Genomic DNA, 20,458 nt, shown 5'->3' with positions numbered 1-20,458 from the left:
ACAAGCTAGAAGAGAGTGGACCCCAATATTTAAAGTCCTGAAAGAGAGGAACTTTCAGCCACGAATACTATACCCATCAAAGCTATCCTTCAAATATGCAGGAGAAATAAAAACATTCACAGATACAGAAAAGATGAGAGAATTTATCATCAGAAAACCCCCACTCCAGGAATTACTAAAAGGGGTTCTCCAATCAGATAAAAGAACAAAAAAAAAAAAACAGAGCCACAAGTAAAAGCTCCAAGAAGAACACAATAAAACCAAATTTAAACTGTGACAACAACAAAAAGAAAGAGGGGGAGAAGATGGAGATTAACAGTAGCAAAGGACGATGGAGTGCAAAAGTACTCACAAAATAGTTCGCTACAATGAACAGGGTAGGGACCCTTTTCATTACTCAAAGGTAACCACCATTGAAAAAACCACCACAGAAGCACATGAGATAAAAAAGTTAGCAACAGAGGAAAGATGTATGGAATACAACCAAATGAAAACAAAAGATAGAAAAACGAAAGAGAAGGATCAAACAAGACACAAAACTAACAGAAAGCAAGATATAAAATGGCAATAGGGAACTCACAAGTATCAATAATTACACTAAATGTAAATGGATTAAACTCACCAATAAAAAGGCACAGAGTAGCAGAATGGATTAAAAAAGAAAATCCAACTGTATGCTGCCTACAGGAAACTCATCTAAGTAACAAGGATAAAAACAAATTCAAAGTGAAAGGCTGGAAAACAATACTCCAAGCAAATAACATCCAAAAAAAAGCAGGTGTAGCAATACTCATATCGGATAATGCTGACTACAAGACAGGAAAAATACTCAGAGATAAAAATGGCCATTTCATAATGGCTAAGGGGACACTGAATCAAGAAGACATAACAATTCTTAATATATATGCACCAAACCAAGGAGCACCAAAATATATAAGACAGCTACTTATTGATCTTAAAACAAAAACTGACAAAAATACAATCATACTTGGAGACCTCAATACACCGCTGATGGCTCTAGACTGGTTATCCAAACAGAGAATCAACAAAGACATAGTGGCCTTAAACAAAACACTAGAGCACCTGGATATGATAGACATCTATAAGACATTTCATCCCAAAGTGACAGAGTACACATTTTTCTCTAGTGTACATGGAACATTCTCAAGAATTGACCACAAAATAACATCAGCCACAAAATATAACATCAGCAAATTCAGAAAAATTGAAGTTGTACCAAGCATATTTTCTGATCATAAAGCCTTGAAACTAGAATTCAACTGTAAAAAAGAGGAAAAAAATCCCACAAAAATGTGGAAACTAAACAACATACTTTTAAAAAATGAAGGGTCAAAGAAGAAATAAATGCAGAGATCAAAAGATATATACAGACAAATGAGAATGACAATACGACATATCAGAATCTCTAGGATGCAGAAAAAGCAGTAATAAGAGGGAAGTTTATATCACTTTAGCCCTATATGAACAAACATGAGAGTGACGTCACGGAAATGGCGCCGTGAGAAGCGCATCCGACAGCTCTCCCCTAAATCACAACAAATTTATCAACTAGAAACAGAAAAATTTATCCTCGGAGCATTCCGGAGTTCCACACAAACTGAAAGCAAAAGGACTGTTATCACTTGAATCTGAGAGACGAGGGTGTGGAGGAAGCTACCGCAGCAGCGACGCTCATTCAAGCCGTGAGGGAATGCGCCTGCGGTGAGTCAGCCCATATACTTGGGAACCGCGAGCCGCCGCGAGTGGCCGACGCGAGCCGCCACTGCGAGCTGACGCGAGCCCCCGTGAGCCGCCGCCGCAAGCCGCCACCACGAGCAGCCGACACGAGCCGCCGTGCGCGCCCGGTCCGGTTGAGCACCGCTGACGTTCCCAGCGGCCCGCACACTGCGAGTGGGGGTCGCCGGCCACCGGTGCCCGGAGCGCCTCATTCGCGCGTGCCTTGGGCATTCCACGCGCCCAGGGCGCCCTGCTGGCCCGCACACCCAGGGGGCTCCATTATCCTGCGCCTGGTGCGGTCCAGCCGCCAGCGGCGGGGCGAGCGGGAGAGGCTTGGGAGATTCTCTCCGTGGGCGGGGCACCTCACCCAGCCATTCAAGCTAACAATCAAGCATTGGGGGAGGGGCGCGCGCAGGCAGCCTAAAATACCTTCGGAAGCACAGCTGCGACCCAATCACTGAAATTAGCTTAACCCATGAAATCTGCGCACCCTCGGTTCTAATTGATAAGATCTCTCTCAGTTCAGCGATCCAAGACAAGAGGCATGATATTTTTTAGTGCCTCTCGCTAAAGGGGCGGGGGCAACTTCTGATTGATAGAGCCTCCATATTCAGGGATAAACGCTAACAAGAAGGACTTGGCAGATAATAAGGTCTATACTACACTAGTCGTAAGCAGAGACTAGTGCCTCTTCTTCCCTGCAAAAACAGGCTACAAAGTGTGGAAAGCCTGGGTTGAGAGGTCCAACTAAATGATAGGCGCTGAACAGTCACCTTGACAACAATTGACTCCCACCCCCGCCTGATTACACTGGAGGCCCTGACTGTCAGAGCCTTTCCCAAAGCCTTGCACTGAGTGGGGATAGAGTGGGGATTTCCCAGCTCTTTGAGCCTCTTACTCCCCAGGCAGAAGCAGTTGCAGCCTTATAGCTGGATCACCAGGCTGCTAATTCAGAAAGGGGGGACTAGGAGAGAGAATCCAGGAAAGCAAACTCTCTCATCGTTGGACCCTGCAAACGCCAACAAGCCTTTACTTCCAGCAAGACTAAAGCCAATTATATGACATTGCCATAGAATCCCATCAACTGCAAATCCCTACCTAAGAGTGACACAGGGGCAGAGCCTGGGGTACAGAGTCACCGACTAGGAAGAGGGAGAGAAAAGAAAAAGGAAGAAGTTAACCTCTCAAAATCAAGAAAAACCCACAGACTTTACAACTTGATCCACTAAGTTTTTTTTTTGTTGTTGTTGTTGTTTGTTTCTTCTATCTTTTTGCCTTTATTTCCTCCACCTCGGTCCTTCTATTCTCTGCCCATCTTATGCTTCCCCTTTCTTGAACTACACTACCCATGAGTGTTGCATTTTATTTTTCTTCTTCATCCTCACCCTCCTTTAAGGTTATACTCCAAAACACTTAACTCTCACTCTCTCCTCTTTTGTTTTTTTTTTGTCTTGCTTTATTTTGTTTTTTTCTCCTCCTATTTTATTTCTTCCTTCGTTTTTCTCTTTTTCTTATTTTTTCCTTTCTATTCGTTTTTTCTTTTCTCATTTTACTTTCCTCCCATATAATCCTCAATCACGAACAAATTAGTTAATTTGGGACTCAAGGCTTTTTTTTGGCTTTATTTCTCTTTTTTGCTTTTTTTTTTTTTTTCTCTCTTGTTTGTTTATTTTTGTGGCATTTTGGGTCCTCCCAACCCAAGGTCTCCATTGTATTTAGTCTTCGCTCCACTTAATACAACAGATTTTTACTTATTATTTTTATTTTTTCTTCTTTATTATTCTTTTTTGGTCCTTTTTTCTGATTCCCTCTTATCCCTCTCATTATATCTCTTAGTTGACCATCACTTACAAGCAAATCATCTTATGCTTGTCTAAGATTTTCTTCCTTTTTTTTTGTTTTTGCATTTAGTAGGTCCCTACTCCCTTTTTTTTGCCCCTTCAACTCTTCACCCCAAATCAGGCCCTCCATTATAGGCATGATATTTCCCTGAAGAGGGGAGAGGAGGGAAAGAGAAGAGAGATAAAAAGGGGGGAATAATAAATTATTACTGTTTTTTTTTGTGGGGTGTTTTACCCTTTTTTTTTCTTTTTACTCTTTATTAATTCTAATTAGTGCTATCAATAAGACCACCCTCAGATGCCGATAAGAAAGAGGAAATCGAATATTATGGATACAAAAGAAAGAGAGGTAACACAAATAGATGTGGAAAAATCTATGGAGAAAAGACTTAACATATTGGAAGCCTTGGAGCTAAATGACAGAGAATTTAAAATAGAAATCTTAAAAATACTCAGAGATATACAAGAAAACACAGAAAGGCAATATAGGGAGATCAGAAAACAACTCAATGAACACAAAGAATATATTACCAAGGAAATTGAAACTATAAAAACAAATCAAACAGAAATGAAAAACTCAATTCATGAGCTGAAAAACGAGGTAACAAGCTTAGCTAACAGAACAGCCCAGATTGAAGATAGGATTAGTGAAATAGAAGACAAACAACTTGAGGCACAACAGAGAGAAGAAGAAAGAGACTCAAAAATAATAAAAAATGAGAAAGCCCTACAGGAATTGTCTGACTCCATCAGAAAGAATAACATAAGAATAATAGGTATATCAGAGGGAGAAGAGAAAGAAAATGGAATGGAGAATATACTCAAACAAATAATAGACGAGAACTTCCTAAGCCTGTGGAAGGAACTAAAGCCTCAAATTCAAGAAGCAAACAGAACACCAAGTTTTCTTAACCCCAACAAACCCACTCCAAGGCACATCATAATAAAAATGACACAAACCAATGACAAAGAAAAAAATTCTCAAGGCAGCCAGGGAAAAGAAGAGTACAACATATAAAGGAAGGCCTATTAGATTATCATCAGATTTCTCAGCAGAAACTCTACAAGCTAGAAGAGAGTGGACCCCAATATTTAAAGCCCTGAAAGAGAGGAACTTTCAGCCAAGAATACTATACCCATCAAAGCTATCCTTCAAGTATGAAGGAGATATAAAAACATTCACAAATACAGAAAAGATGAGAGAATTTATCAACAGAAAGCCCCCACTCCATGAAATACTAAGGGGGGTTTTCCAACCAGATTCAAAGAACAAAAGAAAACAACACCACAAGTAACAGCTCCACCAAGAACACAATAAAACCAAACTTAAACTGTGACAACAAAGGAAAAAAAAGGGGGGAGAGGATGGAGATTAACAGTAGCAAAGGATGATGAAGTGCAGAAATACTTATAAGATAGGGTACTACAATGAATATGGTAGGTACCCTTTTCATTACTTAATGGTAACCACCCTTAAAAAAACCACCACAAAAACACTTGACTTAAAAAAGGTAGCAACAGAGTAAAGAAGTATGGAACACAAACAAACAAAAACAAATGATAGAAAAACAAAAGAGAAGAATCAAACTAGATACAAAACTAACTGAAAGCAATTTATAAAATGGCAGTAGGGAACCCACAAGTGTCAATAATTACACTAAATGTAAATGGATTAAACTTACCAATAAAAAGACACAGAGTAGCAGAATGGATTAAAAAAGAAAATCCAACTATATGCTGCCTACAAGAAACACATCTAAGCAACAAGGATAAAAACATATTCAAAGTGAAAGGCTGGAAAACAATACTCCAAGCAAACAACACCCCAAAAAAAGCAGGCGTAGCAATACTCATATCTAATAATGCTGACTACAAGACAGAAAAAGTACTCAGAGACAAAAATGGTCATTTCATAATGATTAAGGGGAAGTTGAATCAAGAAGACATAACAATCCTTAATATATATGCACCAAACCAAGGAGCACCAAAATATATAAGACAGCTACTTATTGACCTTAAAACAAAAACTGACAAAAATACAATCATACTTGGAGACCTCAATACACCGCTGACGGCTCTAGATCGGTCATCCAAACAGAGAATCAATAAAGATATAGTGGCCTTAAACGAAATACTAGAACACCTGGATATGATAGACATCTACAGGACACTTCATCCCAAAGCGACAGAGTATACATTTTTCTCTAGTGTACATGGAACATTCTCAAGAATTGACCATATGTTGGGCCACAAAGACAATATCAGCAAATTTAGAAAAATTGAAATTGTACCAAGCATATTTTCTGATCATAAAGCCTTGAAACTAGAATTCAACTGCAAAAAAGAGGGGGAAAACCCCACAAAAATGTGGAAACTAAACAACATACTTCTAAAAAATGAATGAGTCAAAGAAGAAATAAGCGCAGAAATCAAAAGATATATACAGACAAATGAAAATGAAAATACGACATATCAGAATCTCTGGGATGCAGCAAAAGCAGTAATAAGAGGAAAGTTCATATCACTTCAGGCCTATATGAATAAACAAGAGAGAACCGAAGTAAACCACTTAACTTCACACCTTAAGGAACTAGAAAAAGAAGAACAAAGACAACCCAAAACCAGCCGAAGAAAGGAGATAATAAAAATCAGAGCAGAAATCAATGAAATAGAGAACAGAAAAACTATAGAAAAAATCAATAAAACAAGGAGCTGGTTCTTTGAAAAGATCAACAAAATTGACAAATCCTTGGCAAGACTCACCAAGGAAAAAAGACACAGGACTCAAATAAATAAAATCCAAAATGAAAGAGTTGAGATCACCACAGACATCATAGAAATACAAAGAATTATTGTAGAATACTATGAAAAATTATATGCCACCAAATACAACAATCTAGAAGAAATGGATAAATTCCTAGAACAACACAACCTTCCTAGACTGAGTCATGAAGAAGCAGAAAGCCTAAACAGACCAATCAGCAGGGAGGAAATAGAAAAAACTATTAAAAATCTCCCCAAAAATAAAAGTCCAGGCCCAGACGGTTATACTAGTGAATTCTATCAAACATTCAAAGAAGACTTGGTTCCTATTCTACTCAAAGTCTTCCAAAAAATTGAAGAAGAAGCAATACTTCCAAACACATTTTATGAGGCCAACATAACCCTCATACCAAAACCAGGCAAGGATGGCACAAAGAAAGAAAACTACAGACCAATATCTCTAATGAATACAGATGCTAAAATACTAAACAAAATACTGGCAAACCGAATACAACAACATATTAAAAAAATAATACATCATGATCAAGTGGGATTCATCCCAGAATCTCAAGGATGGTTCAACATACGCAAAACGGTTAACGTAATACACCATATCAACAAAACAAAGAACAAAAACCACATGATCTTATCAATAGATGCAGAAAAGGCTTTTGATAAAATACAACACAATTTATGTTTAAGACTCTCAACAAAATGGGTATAGAAGGAAAATATCTCAACATGATAAAGGCCATATATGATAAACCATCAGCCAACATCCTATTAAACGGCATAAAACTGAGGACTTTCTACCTTAAATCAGGAACAAGACAGGGTTGTCCACTCTCTCCACTCTTATTCAACGTGGTGCTAGAAGTTCTGGCCAGAGCAATCAGACAAGACAAAGAAATAAAAGGCATCCATATCGGAAAAGAAGAAGTAAAGCTATCACTTTTTGCTGATGATATGATCCTATACATCGAAAACCCGAAGGACTCCACAAAAAGATTATTAGAAACAATAAACCAATATAGTAAGGTCGCAGGATACAAAATTAACATACAAAAGTCCATAGCCTTTCTATATGCCTACAATGAAATATTAGAAAACGAACTCAAAAAAATAATCCCTTTCACGATTGCAACAAAAAAAATAAAATACCTAGGAATAAACATAACAAAGAATGTAAAGGACCTATATAATGAAAATTACAAAGCATTGTTAAGGGAAATCGAAAAAGATACAATGAGATGGAAAAATATTCCTTGTTCTTGGATAGGAAGAATAAATATAATCAAAATGGCCATATTACCCAAAGCAATATACAAATTTAATGCAATTCCCATCAAAATCCCTATGAGATTTTTTAAAGAAATGGAACAAAAAATCATCAGATTTATATGGAACTATAAAAAACCCCGAATAGCCAAAACAATCCTAAGGAAAAAGAATGAAGCTGGGGGCATTACAATACCTGACTTTAAACTATATTATAGGGCCACGATAATCAAAACAGCATGGTATTGGCAGAAAAATAGACACTCAGACCAATGGAACAGAATAGAAAGCCCAGAAATAAAACCACATATATATGGTCAAATAATCTTTGATAAAGGGGCCAACAACACACAATGGAGAAAAGAAAGCCTCTTCAACAAATGGTGTTGGGAAAACTGGAAAGCCACATGCAAAAGAATGAAACTCGACTACAGCCTGTCGCCGTGTACTAAAATTAATTCAAAATGGATCAAAGACCTAAATATAAGACCTGAAACAATAAAGTACATAGAAGAAGACATAGGTACTAAAATCATGGACCTGGGTTTTAAAGAACATTTTATGAACTTGACTCCAATGGCAAGAGAAGTGAAGGCAAAGATAAATGAATGGGACTACATCAGAATTAAAAGTTTTTGCTCAGCAAGAGAAACTGATATCAAAATAAACAGACAGCCAACTATATGGGAACTGATATTTTCAAACGACAGCTCAGATAAGGGCCTAATATCCAAATTTTACAAAGAACTCATAAAACTCAACAACAAACAAACAAACAATCCAATAAAAAAATGGGAAGAGGACATGAACAGACACTTCTCCCAGGAAGAGATACAAATGGCCAACAGATATATGAAAAGATTCTCAGCTTCATTAGTTATTAGAGAAATGCAAATCAAAACTACAATGAGATACCACCTCACTCCTGTTAGATTAGCTATTATCAACAAGACGGGTAATAGCAAATGTTGGAGAGGCTGTGGAGAAAAAGGAACCCTCATTCACTGTTGGTGGGACTGTAAAGTAGTACAACCATTATGGAGGAAAGTATGGTGGTTCCTCAAAAAACTGCAAATAGAACTACCTTATGACCCAGCAATCCCTCTACTGGGTATATACCCCCAAACCTCAGAAACATTGATACGTGAAGACACATGTAGCCCCATGTTCATTGCAGCACTGTTCACAGTGGCCAAGACATGGAAACAACCAAAAAGCCCTTCAATAGAAGACTGGATAAAGAAGATGTGGCACATATACACTATGGAATACTACTCAGCCATAAGAAATGATGACATCAGATCATTTACAGCAAAATGGTGGGATCTTGATAACATTATAAGGTGTGAAATAAGTAAATCAGAAAAAAACAAGAACTACATGATTCCATACATTGGTGGAACATAAAAATGAGACTAAGAGACATGGACAAGAGTGTGGTGGTTACCAAGGGTGGGGGGGGGGGGGAGGGAGGACATGGGAGGGAGGGAGGGAGAGAGTTAGGGGGAGGGGGAGGGGCACAGAGAACTAGATAGAGAGTGACGGAGGACAATCTGACTTTGGGCGAGGGGTTTGCAACATAATTTGATGACAAAATAACCTAGACATGTTTTCTTTGAATATATGTACCCTGATTTATTAATGTCATCCCATTACCATTAATAAAAATTTATTAAAAAAAAAGAAAATATCTTAAAAGTAAGTTAATTAAAATAGCATAATAAATAATTATATAGTTGACATGCGCATATGGCTAAAAGCATAAAAATGTTAGAAGAATGATTGAAATAATTATATACCATCAAAATGGTTATAACTTTAAGAGTCAGACAAATCTTGTTCAAATCTTATCTACCACTTACTTGCTGTGTGACTTTAGGAAAGTAACCTAACCTAGCCTCAGAGTAAAATTAAGGATAATTATAGTACTGCATCTGCTCCTGACTTAAAGCAAATAACCCCGTGAGTGACTACTTGTCTTCCAAATTGCTCATGATTTAAAGTGCTTTTGTGTTAAGGTACCATTGTATTTTGTTTAAGTGAGATCATATGGTGTCTTTCTGTGATTGGCTTATTTCACTTAGCATAATATTCTCCAGTTTTATCCATGCAGTCACAAATGGAATGATTTTCTTTTTCTTTCTTTCTTTCTTTCTTTCTTTCTTTCTTTCTTTCTTTCTTTCTTTCTTTCTTTCTTTCTTTCTTCTTTCTTTCTTTTCTTTTTTAATGGCCCATTGTGTAATGAACCATAACTATTATATTAATTCATCTACTGATGGGCACTTGGCTTGTTTCCAAATCTTGGCTATTGTAAATACACTGCTATGAAGATAGGAGTGCATATACTCTTTTGAATTAGTGTTTTGGGATTCCTAGAATATATTTCCAAAAGTAGGACCACTGGGTTAAAAGATGGTTTCATTTTGAATTTTTTGAGGAAACTACACTGTGTTTTTCAGTGGATGAGCCAGTTTGCATTACCACCAACAGTGCATGAAAGTCCCATTTTCTTCACACCTTCACCAGCACTTGCTGTTTGTTGATTTACTGATGATAGCCATTATGGCAGGTATTAGGTGATAGCTCATTGTGTTTTTAATTTGTATCTTTCTGATGATTAGTGATGTCTAGTACTTTTTCAAATGTCTATTGGCCATCTTTAGGTCCTCTTTGAAGAAGTAGCTATTCAGGTCCTTTGCCCAATTTTTAATTCAACTGTTTGTCTTCCTGGTGTTGAGTTGTATAAGTTTTTTATATATTTTGGAAATTAACGCCTTATCAGATATATCGACAAATATGTTCTCCATTTGGTGGGATGTCTTTTCATTTTGTTGATGGTTTCCTTTGCTCTGCAAAATCATTTTAGTTTGATGTTGTCCCATTGGTCCATCTTTTCTCTTATTTTCCTTGCCTGAAGAGATATATGGAAAAAAGAAATTATTACAAAAATGTCTGAGATTTTACTGCCAAGTGTTCTTCTAGGATCTTTAAAGTTTCATGACTAATATTTAAGTCTTTACTTTATTTTGAGTTTATTCTTTTGCATGGTGTAATAAAGTGGTCTAGTTTCATTTTTTTGCACATATCTGTCCAATTTTCCCAACACCATTTATTGAATAAATTGTCTTTACCCCATTGTATGTTTTTGATTCCTTTATCAAGTATTAATTGACCATATAGCTGTGGGTTGATTCCTGGGTTCTCTATTCTGTTTCTTTGATCTATATGTGTGTTTTTATACCAATACCATGCTGTTTTGGTTACTATGGCCTTATAATATAGTTTGATATCAGGCAACGTGATTTCTCCAATTTTTTTTTTCTTTTCCAAGATTGCTGAGACTATTCAGGGTCATTTTTGGTTCCATATAAATCTTTGGAATGTTTGTTCTAGTTCTGTGAAATACACCATTAGTATCTTGAAAGAAATTGCATTGAATCTATAGATTATTTTTGGTAATATGGACATTTTAATGATGTTAATTTTTCCTATCCATAAACATTACATATGCTTCCACTTATTTGTATCTTTTTCAATTTTTTCTTCAGTGACTTATAATTTTATGAGTACAGGTCTTTCGCACCCTTGATTAAATTTATTCCTAGATATTAAATATCCAAAGATATTCTTTTTGAAGCAATAGTGAATGGCATTGTTTTTTTTTGTTTGTTTGTTTTTTGTTTTCCTTCCTCGTAGATTGTTATTGGTATATAATAAAGCAACTGATTTTTGAATATTTATTTTGTATCCTGCTACTTTACTGAATTCATTTATCAGTTCTAGTATTTTTTGGTGGAACCTTTAAGGTGCTCTATATACAGTATCATGACATCTGCAAACAATGAGAGTTATATTGCTTTCTTTCCAATTTAGACACCTTTTATTCCTTCTTGTCTGATTACTGTGCCTAAGACTTCCATTACTATGTTGAATAAGAGTGGTGATAGTGGACATCTCTATCTTGTTCCCGATCTTAAGGGAAATGTTTGTAGTTTTTTCCCACTGAGTATCATGTTGGCTGTGAATTTGTCATATATGATCTTTATTACACTGAGATATATTCCCCCTATTCTCACTTTGCTGAATGTTTTTAACATTGTGCTGGATTTTATCAAATGCTTTTCTGCATCTATTGATAGGATCATGTGATTTTTATGCTTCATTTTGTTTATGTGGTGTATCAAGTTTATTGATTTGCAGGTGTGTTACCAACCTTGCATTCCCAGAATAAATCTCACTTGATCATGGTGTATAACCATCTTAATGTATTGTTTTATCCAGCTTGCTAATATTTTGTTGAGGATTTTAGCATCTATGTTCATCAGTGATATTGGCTTATAATTTGCTTTCTTTGTAGTGTCTTTATTTGGTTTTGAAATTAGGATAATAGTGGCCTCATAAAATGAGTTTGGAAGTCTTCCCTTCTTCTGAATTTTTTGGAATAGCTTGAGAAGGATAGGTGTTAATTCTTCTTTGAATGTTTTTAAATTTTGCTTCTGGAGCCAGACTTGGACTTTATGTTTGCCTTTAGTTATTGTTTTTGTTGTTGTTTGTTTGATTTTAGTTACTGCTTCTATTTTATTAGTAGTAATTAGTTTTTCAGATTTTCTGCATCTTCCTGATTCAGTTTCAGAAGATTGTATATTTCTAAGAATTTATTCATTTCACCCGTTTTCTTTTTTCTTGGCATAACATTTTCTTACAATCCTTTTTATTTCTGAGGTGTCATTTGCGACTTCTTTTCTTTCATTTCTGATTTTATTTATTTAGGTCCACTCTCTTTTACTTGATGACTCTGATTAGTGCTTGGTCAATCTTCTTTATCTTTCAAAGAACTAGCTCTTGTTTTCATTGATCTTTTGTATTTTCAGTTTCTATGTCACTTATTTCTACTCTGGTTACTTCTCCTGTGTGCCATGACTGGGGATCGAACCCAGGACAGCCACACGCCAGGCTGAGGCTCTAGCACTGAGTTAACTGGCAAGGATGGCCTTTATTTTGAAGTCTATTTTGTCAGATGTAAGTATTGCTACCCCAGCTTTATCTTTCCATTTCTACTTGCATGAACGATTTTTCCACTCCTTCACTTTCAGTCTCTATGTATCTTTTGTTCTGAGGTGAGTCTTTTGTAGACAGCATATATATGGGTCTTGTTTACTTATCCATACAGCTACCCTATGTCTTTTCATTGGAGCATAAAGTCTGTTTACATTTAAGGTTATTATTGGAAGGTTCTTACTTATTGCCATTTTATTCTATATACTTATGTTCCTCCTTCTCTATTTCTTCTTCTTCAATCAAGTCCTTTAACGTTTCTTACGATACTGCTTTTGTTGTAATTAATGCCTTTAGGGTTTTTACTATAAGAACTCCTTTATTTGCCTTCAATTTTAAATGATAGCCTTGCCGGATAGAGTAGTCATTTTTGTAGGTTCTAGTTTTTCATCACTTTAATATTCCATGCCAGTTCATTCTGGCTTAAACTGTTTCTGTTGAGAAATTGCCTGACAACCTTATGGGAGTTCCTTTGTAAGTAAGTAATTGCCTTTCTTTTGATGTTTTAAGATGACCTCTTTGTCTTTAATCTTTGGCTTTTAATTATGGTGTATCTTGGTGTGGACCTCTTTGGGTTCATCTTGATTGGGACTCTGTGTGCTTTCTGAACTTGTGTGACTTTTTCCTTCACAAGGTTAGGGAAGTTTTCAGTCATTATTCCTTCAAATAGTTTATCTATCTCTTGCTTATTCTCTTCTTCTTCCGGTATCCTTATGATGCTCATCACTAGTTGTTTAGGTTCTGGGTCCATTTGGGTGGGGTTTAGGTACAGGTTGATGTCAGACATTGTGTTTAACTGGTTTTTGGCTACCTGTCTGGAGCTACTAAACAGTTCACTGTTTGTGGCTTTGTGTACTGGGCCTGGCTGTATGTGGGAGTGATCAATTTGTGTATAAGGGTCAGTTTCTTCAAGCTTAGATCTGGGGGAAAATCTGTAAAAGGACTCTACTTGTCAGCTACTATGCCTCCCCCTGAGGTTGTGTGATATTCCTCCAGAACCTTACAAATAAAAACTGTAGATTGTGTCCAGACTGGTTGTACCTCACAGACCCTTCCACTGGTTGCAAACTTAGTAGGGTGGGGCAACCAGGGTTGTGATAACAGGGCTAGAGGGTCTCCTATTTGGCGGTTATGTGGTTAGACACATGGAATAAGGAAAAGTAGCCCTTACTCCAGAGCTAAACCACTCAGTCTTTGCCAGAGTCCCCAACTTCAGTTTCTCTGAATTGGGAATCCCTTGTGGGGTTGAGGCCCTATGCTCCTAAGGAAAGTGAGTTTTGCAGCTGAGATATTTTAAGCCACTGTACTTGAGTGTGAGAGTTAGCCTTTTCCATGTCTCTGCCTTTCTTACCAGTCTCTATGTGGCTCCTTCTATAAATCCTTGGTTATAAAATCTCAGTTCAGCTAACTTTCAGTTGGTTATTCATGTTGATTGCTCTGTATTTTAGTTGTAAATTTGGTTTTGGGGCCAGGAGCAAGTGAGTGTAGCTTCCACCTGCTCTGTAGCCATCTTGGAATCTAAAAATTCAAATATTAAAATTGAAAGTAAATCTTCTCTTATGTAGAAGCAAATAATGAGTGATATAGAAAGCCACAGATAAAGAAGTAAAGAATGTGCCTAGAGCTGTGATTTTCAAACTTCTGTGTATATCAGATTCACCAGCCCTTAAGGAACTTGTAAATAAAGATTCCTATGTCCCTATCTGGCAGATACTAATCTAGCAAGTCTATGTAGGGCCCAGAAGACTGTATTTTAACACAACCCACCCCATACACACACATCATATCACATCACACAAGGGAGTTTCTAATGTATACTAAAGTTTGAAAACCATTAAATCATGCTATACTTAGGAGTATTATAAAACTATAGCTAGTGAGAAATCTCCAAATGCCCCTGTATACACTTCCTCCATTTTTAAAATCTTGAGAAGGAGCTAAATACCCAGGTCATGTGGCTGAGTCTAGGTCATGTGCTCATATCTTAGTTTTTGACAACAAGAAGTAAGAATGTTTGACCTCTCTTGGCTTCTGTAGTGAGAAGCAGTGCACATTCTTCCACCAAGATACACACAATGGAGGGGGCTAAGATGTTAGTCAACTATAAAAATATTGATAAATCTTTACCATAAGACATCAATCATTTGTGAAATCTTGATCAAGTTGTTGAAGAGAAGAAAGCTTCCAAGGTTGGGGTAGCTTCATTGCTGAGCCATTTTGAGATTAGTAAGTATTGGTAACTATTTTTGAGATTAGTAAAGCAGCAATTGATATAAATTTTACTGTTGAGAGCACTGACTCAAAGAAGTTTGTATGACTTGCTGAAGGTTACTTAACCAGACAAATGCAGAAAGTGGGTTGATGTCTTATGAACTGGGATTAGCCATATTTTATGGAAGAAGGAGGATTTCAGCTGGAACTCAAAAGAAAGGGAAAGTTAAAGCTATTAAAGGAGGAGATGAAATGGGGGCAAAGGGAGAATTCCAGGATTGGGGTATCTTATGAGTGGAAATATGACATAGGACTAATAAGGAATATTCAGGAAAAACCGAATAGTCCAGTTTAGGTTGATTGAAAGACTTGTATAGGCTCAGGTATAGGAGAGATAAAAGGTAAATAAGAAACAGATCTTAAAGGGCCTTGGATGAATGATTTAGGAAGAACAATCTGGCCATCATACATCAAATGATTTGAAACCGAGATGCAAGAATACCACATATTTCCACATCTGATAAGGTTAATAGTAATATCTACCTCATAGAGTTATTGTGAGAATTAACTTGAATAACGAATATAAAGACTTAATGAGTGTATTATTCAGTGTGCCTGCAAAAATCTTTGAGAAGCAGATGGCATACTCATATTAGGTAATTTAAAAGAATTTAATAAAAGAAAAATTAACAAAAATATGAGTAGGGTGTAGAAAAATCACAATGAATAGTAAAGTACCTAGGGAAAAATAGTAGTGGGGTTATTACCATGCTTAATCCTGTAAGTGAGAGGAGAGGGAGAAAGGGGAGAAGTTAGTTGATGATAGAGAGGGATGCTAAGCAAGTCATCTATCAGATAATGTGAACTTAGTCATCCCACTGTGACCTTCCAGGGAAGTTACTGAGTGAATAAATACCCTAACCTCAACCTCTTTCCTCTCTTAGATCTCCTGACAGGGCTTTTCAATGGTGGAACCCAATAAGAAGCTAAATATAAGAAAGCCTATTCATTATGTCAATGTAGTTTAATTTCTCCTTGGACAAAAAGAATGGAGAAGAGCGGGAACAGATGAAGTATGAGATTGGAAGAGCAGTAAGTTCCCTAAATAAGTGGTAGTGTGATTTAGATTAAGGTCCTGCAAGGCCCCAAGCCTCCTGGCTTGCTGTGGTAATCATGCCTTTTAAGATTTAGGAGATTCTGGAGAAGGTTTGGTGTTTATGTTTTTCTTCTGGATACCGATGTCTGTGAATTTCTGTTTCTACTATGTTCTTGTGATCTTCTCATGCCACCTGGGTATGTGGTTCCTTTTCTGTACTATCACTTCCCTGCTTACTGCTTAATTTCTTCACTACCTCATATACCACCAATAGCTGTATGCTCACAAATTTTATTGAAGGAACAGGTATTTGCAATGCAACAACAAACAAGTTAAAATTAAATATTGGATATCTCTCACCTTATAAGTTCCCTAACCATTCTACTAGGGCTTGAGTTTTCTCAATGCTGCTCAATTCTCCTCTCTCCTTCAATCTTCTCTCTGCTTTCCCTTAGGTTGTGAATACCCAAACCATGCCATTATTGCTAATTTTTCAAGCACAGCAGTTTAACTCTAGGTTTATTCCAACCATACCACAAAGATAATCTTTGAGCAATCAAAATGACCCATCAAGTCGTTTGCTAAAACAAACAGAACTCTTCCTCTAAGATGAAATTTGCAATTAGTTAGTCCATAAGCTGACCCTTTATTTTCTCCCCATTAGTTAATTCAGTTGTTTTTCAGGCATGAGTTAATGAGCACCCAGTCTGATAGAGTGGTGTGAGGATTAAAAACAAAGGGACAGATGTGAGGTACATTAGATGAGAAAAATAAATCAATAGCCCATGATGACTAAGTAGATATGGATGAGAGCCCAGGAGAGGGAAGACAGCCATCTAACAACCAAGTGTGCAGCCTGGATAACTGAGAATCTTGATGCTTACCCTCTTCTGCTGAAAATCATGTCATTATTTTCACCAGAAAAATAATTAATTTGCTTGCCATAAAACATTGGACTCCCCCTCCCCAGTGTGTGTGTGTGTGTGTGTGTGTGTGTGCGCATGCGTGTTTGTGAACCCAGTGGAATTTGGTGAAATTCATTGGGTTTAGGGAGAAATGTGAAAATTCTGGTCATGCAAGCCCTAACTACAAGCCCTGTCTCTCCTTTGTCTTGCTGAATTTGTACTTTGTGTTCTGTTCTTGTTGCCTGGACATTATTATCAGGTTGATTTGTGATGTCTCATGAAGACAAGTAGAATCTCTATGACCTCACCTCTTTCATCTGTTAAGAATAAGGTAGTTTCTATTCCAGGCTAGGTTTCACTTTGGTCTCCTTTTCAACTTTCCCACTTTCCCTCATTGCCGGTTGTCTTCTCCCCTAGCTTACTGTTTGTTCTTCCAGAAGTCGGAAAGAAGAGTCAAAGCCAGCCTTACCACTCACACTAAATCATATTCTTTCAGTGTTAAAAAAGAACAAAACTGATTTTCTTACAGCTGATCTTGAAGCACTGCCAGAGACTAATAATCAATAGGCTTTTTATTTTTTTAGTGATAAAGACAGAGACAGAGACAGGAAGGAGGAGGAGAGATATGAAGCTTCATCTTATAGTTGTGACACTTAGTTGTTCATTGACTGCTTTTCTTATGTGCCTTGATCCGGGGGTTCTGGCCTAACCAGTGATCCCCTTGCTCAAGCCAGCAACCTTGTGCTCAAGCCAGTGACCTTTGGGCTCAAGATAACAATCACGGAATCATGTCGATGAGTCCATGCTCAAGTGGCAACCCTGTGCTCAAGCTATGAGCCTGAGCTCAAGCCAGATGAACCCACGCTGAAGCCAGTGACCTAAGTGTTTTGAACCTGGAACCTCAGTGTCCCAGGTCGATGCTTTATCCACTGTGCCACCACTGGAAATCTTACTGTTTGCGACATCATGGACAGATCTGCAGATTATTATGCTAAGCGAAATAAGCCAGGCAGAGAAAGACATGTACTATATGAGTTGACTTATATGTGAAATCTAACGAACACAATAAACTAGGGGTCGGGAACCTATGGCTCATGAGCCAGATGTGGCTCTTTTGATGGCTGCATCTGGCTCGCATACAAATCTTTAATAAAAAAATAATAATGTTAAAAATATAAAACATTCTCATGTATTACAATCCATTCATTTCCTACCACTCATGTTCATGGTTGCAGGAGGCTGAAGCCAATCACAGCTGTCCTCTGGGACAACACCAAATTTTTATTGGGTAATGCGTAACATACACAGATCATTGTATGGCTCTTACGGAATTACATTTTAAATTATGTGATGTTCATGGCTCTCTCAGACAAAAAGTTTCCTGACCCCTGCAATAAACTAAGGAACAAACTAGAAACAGAAGCAGGGTCACAGAGAAGAGATGAACAGCTGTCAAGGAAGGGGGAAGAAAGGATGGAATCAAAGAAGGTGAAGGGATTAGCCAAATGATATATACATAACACATGGATACAGACAACAGAGTAGCAATAGTCAGAGGAAAAAGGAGAGTGGAGTTGGGGGGAGGAGGAGCAAAAGGGGTGAAATAGAAGTGTAAAGAGACCTTGCATGGAGCATGGGGGACACGATACAGTGTGTAGAGGGTGTTATATTGAGTGGGATACCTGAAACCAATGTCAACATAATAAATTAAAAATAAAAATTTTGAATTAAAAAAATTTTTCATGCCTTACAATGGATTTTTACTGCACACATTGGGGTGTTTCTCACTACTGACATTAAATCCCCTTCTCACTACTGACTTCATCAAAATATGGGTCAACTAAAATCTAGCGACCTTAGTATTTTGTTTGTTTGTTTATTTTAAGAAGAAAACAGAAAAGCCCATGTAATCAATTGCTGCTATATGTCTTCCCTACATGTAGAAGAAATGGAAATTACGCAATTTATTGCTGCCACCTGCTGTTAGGCACAGTTCAGACAATTGGTAACCCAAGAAGTTGGGACGGTTAAGCAAATTAAAACCGTTCAGGGGTTGTGTAGGCAGTAGGAGTGTGTGTAAGGTTCTAGTTAGGAACTATGTGAACTACTGGCACTAGTCCATAAAAAGTAGGCAGCAGCTCCTCACTTCCGGAGAATTATTGCCATAAAGGACCATTGGTCCAGTAAGACCAAATCACTGATTTTCTTTTTTCAAAAGAATCCAGAAATCTAGATATTTATTTTATTTTATTTTTATTTATTTATTTATTTTTGTATTTTTCTGAAGCTGGAAACGGGGAGAGACAGTCAGACAGACTTCCGCATGCGCCTGACTGGGATCCACCCAGCACGCCCACCAGGGGCGATGCTCTGCCCACCAGGGGGCGATGCTCTGCCCCTCCGGGGCATCGTTCTGCTGCGACCAGAGCCACTCTAGTGCCTGGGGCAGAGACCAAGGAGCCATCCCCAGTGCCCGGGCCATCTTTGCTCCAATGGAGCCTTGGCTGCGGGAGGGGAAGAGAGAGACAGAGAGGAAGGAGGGGGTGGGGGTGGAGAAGCAAATGGGCACTTCTCCTATGTGTCCTGGCCGGGAATCGAACCCGGGTCCCCCACACGCCAGGCCGATGCTCTACCGCTGAGCCAACCAGCCAGGGCCCAGAAATCTAGATATTTAAATGTGAAATCGCCCCATTTTTAACTGATAATTTAAGAAAATGTAAGTTTTATCCCAAACAAACAAAACAGGTCTCTAGGATAATATTTTGCGACCTCTCTTTCTCCTGCCACAGTCTCAAGAACTATTTTTGATAAGGAAACAAATGAAATTAAAATCAATTTTATCTAATGAAGTTCAAGTGACCCACCCAGCTTCTTTAGGCTGATTGACTTATTTTGGAATCTGAAGATGTGGCCTTCCTTGAGGACAGAAGGATCAAGTCTTCTGCAACTTTGTATCCCTTTTAATAAGTGCATTGCCCTGAGCAGAGTAAGTGCTCAGTCAACACAGGATAGATGATGAGGTTTACACTTTGGCCCTACCACTGAGTAAGTCTGGGATCAAGGGTGAATCAAATAGCTTTTCTGAGTGTCCATTTATTCATCTGTAAAATGTGAGTTGTGAGGTTAAATTTTTATGAAAGTGATTTTTTTTGTATTTTTCCAAAGTTAGAAGCAGGGTGGCAGTCAAACAGACTCCTGCATGTGCCTGACCAGGGTCCACCTGGCATGTCCACCAGGGGGTGATGTTGTGCCCATTTGAAGTGTTGCTCCATTGCAGCCAGAGCCATTCTAGTGCCTGAGGCAGAGGCCATGGAGCCATCCTCAGTGCCCATTGCTCCAATGAAGCCTTGGCTGTGAGAAGGAAGAGAGAGATAGAAAGGAGAGGGGGAAGGGTGGAGAAGCAAATGGGTGCTTCTCCTGTGTGCCTGACTGGGAATTGATCCCAGGACTTCCACAAGTTTGGCCAATGCTCTACCACTGAACCAACTGGCCAGGGCCTTATGAAAGTGATTTTTATCCAAATATGACTTTATAGCGATGAAAGACAAGCTGAATACAAGAATGTTTAAATT

This window comes from Saccopteryx bilineata, chromosome X (genome assembly GCF_036850765.1).
Source record: "Saccopteryx bilineata isolate mSacBil1 chromosome X, mSacBil1_pri_phased_curated, whole genome shotgun sequence".
NCBI classification, from domain to species: domain Eukaryota; kingdom Metazoa; phylum Chordata; class Mammalia; order Chiroptera; family Emballonuridae; genus Saccopteryx; species Saccopteryx bilineata.
Note: the sequence above shows the minus strand (reverse complement) of the source record.